This window comes from Achroia grisella, unplaced genomic scaffold, assembly GCF_030625045.1.
Source record: "Achroia grisella isolate CSIRO2021 unplaced genomic scaffold, CSIRO_AGI_Agris_v1 utg6672, whole genome shotgun sequence".
NCBI lineage: Eukaryota > Metazoa > Arthropoda > Insecta > Lepidoptera > Pyralidae > Achroia > Achroia grisella.
In genome coordinates, this window is record NW_026712987.1 from 287,072 (window position 1) to 289,981 (window position 2,910).

At 35.0% G+C, this 2,910-nt stretch overlaps 1 pseudogene; it reads left to right on the forward strand.

Annotated features, from left to right (window-relative positions):
* The first annotated feature begins 1,343 nt into the window (after positions 1–1,343).
* LOC131849921 (uncharacterized) lies at positions 1,344–2,461 on the forward strand (annotated as a pseudogene).
* The last annotated feature ends 449 nt before the right edge of the window (positions 2,462–2,910 follow it).

Genomic DNA, 2,910 nt, shown 5'->3' on the forward strand with positions numbered 1-2,910 from the left:
AACTATAGACCAATTTCTATTTTGCCAGTTACACAAAGTTAAATTATTTTTGAAAAGATTATGTTTAACCAAATGTTAAAATCTTACAGAGAGGCAATTCAAATCTTATATTAAACAAATGTTTCAAAAAAGCCATTATATAGATGTTTATAGCAATATATAGCAAGAATAAATTTATTTGCGGACAACGTTATAATTTTAATTTTCATACTGCTTTTTTGATATATGATAGCGTAGCGGCTTTTGTATTGATTGCCGCATGCATCCTTATGTAAAGTGCGAATACTGTAACTACCATATAGTAATTTTTGTAGCTATGACGTGGTCGTGTGGAATGAGTAGTCATGCTCACTAAAATGTCCAGACATGTGGCGGCGTGGTGGGCCGGGTCAATGGGCACCCTAAAATATGGTCGAGCGCAGTGATGGCTGGCTCATCCGTCATACTCGTGAACGAGTGCTGCTTGTAGGGACTGGTCAGCTCTTATCACTACGACTGATTTAATCTTATTGCATGATTATATTTGACCCAAAAAATTAGTGCTTGTTGGTAGTTTGTATTCACACGTTTCGACTTGTAAATGTAAACTTACAAGGATTATTTATAAGAGCAACACACAAGTTTTTTGCTCGTTCTTCTTGTGATGAGACAGCTTTCCGAACGAGTGGTAGATAAAAAACAAATTGTTATGACTATTCAAAAGTGCTTAAGTTATGTTTATTTAAATAAATTTCTGTTCTGTTCTGTTCTGTTCTGTTCTATATTACCAAGAGGATCACTTTATCAAATACATGCAAAATATTTGATCCTTGATATGATATTTGATATGGGTTTCTTAGGTGCATGTACTATTACACTTAAAATTATTTTACAACGATTGTGGCAAATAAAATTAGTTTGGGATGATTTAGTGCCAGTAGAAATGCATAAAATTTTGAAAAAGGTTGTTACAAACTTAAAAAATTTGCTTACCCTCACCATACCAAGATCTGTGCTATGTCCATCCCCAGTCGTTATAGATCTCCACTGTTTCGTCGATGCTTCACAGGTAGCTTACGCGGTCAATTTTTACTTACGGTCAATAAACAGTAATGGAAAGGTCTTCACTAACCTGCTACGTGCCAAAACTCGCGTAGCGCCTTTAAAGATTGGTAATTTATTTCTTTGGAGAGGAGGAGGAGCCTGGAGTCTTCTGGAGGAGGCCTATGTCTTGGGACAAGCTGATGATTGTCAGCAAAAATAAGTTATTTATTTATTTTACTCTACATTCACTACCGTTGCCAGCCGTATTAGGTAGTTTCCAAGCAGTATGTGGAGATCTTATTAATAAATCCCAATTAACAATGTGTCATATTGTAAAAAGAGACAGCCTGCGAAGAAGTCCTTCAGCCTTAGCCTCTCGGATGCAGAACTTTATAGGATTCCCAAATTCTGAAAGGAACCTCAAGAGAGTAAAGGATGAATTCAAATAACTAGGACGTATAGATATATATGGTGGCCTCAAGAATATTATAGGGGCACTGGACTGCACTCATGTTAAAATCAATAAGCGAATACGTATTGAGCATACAGAACAGTATTGGAGCAGAAAAGGGTACTTTCTATAAATATACAGGTTGGTGATACATGTTTCAAAATACAGGACATAGTAGTGCTGTTATTTGACTTGAATAAAACTTTAAGAGAACATACGAAAAAATACTTTTATTACAGTAATACACAAAAACGGATATCCAATTTTTTTAAAGTGCAAAAAAAAATTTTTAAGACCAAAAACTGGACAGAGTAGAGCATAACAAAAAACAGATAAATAAGATAAAGCAATCTGCCACTGTACAGATACCATAGATTAAAAATGAATGACACAATATTTAATAAACAATATACAACAAGTGCGATGGGCTGGAAGCGCCCATGAGTCGGATTTTCGAAATTCCCGACTAAATGTTAGACTGCAGAACAGTGAATCTGATGGCATGTTGGTTGCAGATGCTGTTTATATATGCACAAGGCACCTACTTACTCCAATGTCTAATTCTACAACAGCTGCTGAAGAAGGTCCAAATAAAGGCGAGGAATTCAGTAGAGAGATGGTTTGGAGTATTAAAACGGAGATGCCCAGCCTGCACAAAGTCTTAGCAACCAAATTGAGGACCACAGCTAATATTGTTATTGCATGTGCTGTATTACATAACATAGCTCTGGAAGCCAATGAACATATAGAAGGTTTAGAGGAATTGAATGTCGTTGACCACAATAAGCTGCTGAAGAAGGTCGAAATAAAGGCGAGGAATTCAGTGGAGAGATGGTTTGGAGTATTAAAAAGGAGATGCCCAGCCTGCGCAAAGTCTTAGCAACCAAATTGAGGAACACAGCTAATATTGTTATTGCATGTGTTGTATTACATAACATAGCTCTGGAAGCTAATTTTACCTAAATGCCGTCTGCAGAAAGTCAGTAATTCATTCTATGGTAATTGCGTAAGATTCTATAATAAACTGGCAGAATCTGCACTAAATCTGACAGAGAGGCAATTCAAATCTTATATTAAACAATTTTTGTGTAAGAGAGCTTATTACAAGAGAGATAAAAAACAAATTGTTATGACTATTCAAAAGTGCTTAAATTAAGTTTATTTGAATAAATGATTTTCTATTCTATTCTATTCTATTCTATAGATGACAACATATTAAGTAAATAATTAGTTTATTGGCATACAACGTTATTTGTTTTTCTCATTGCTTTCTTGATTTAACTATTTTAGAAATATTATATAAAAGCGTAGCGGTTTATGTATTGATTGCCGCATGCATTCTTATGTAAAATGTGAATACTATAACCATCAGATGGCAATTGTGAGTAGCTTTGACGTGGTCTGGTGTTTTGAGTAGTCATGCTCACTAAAATGTC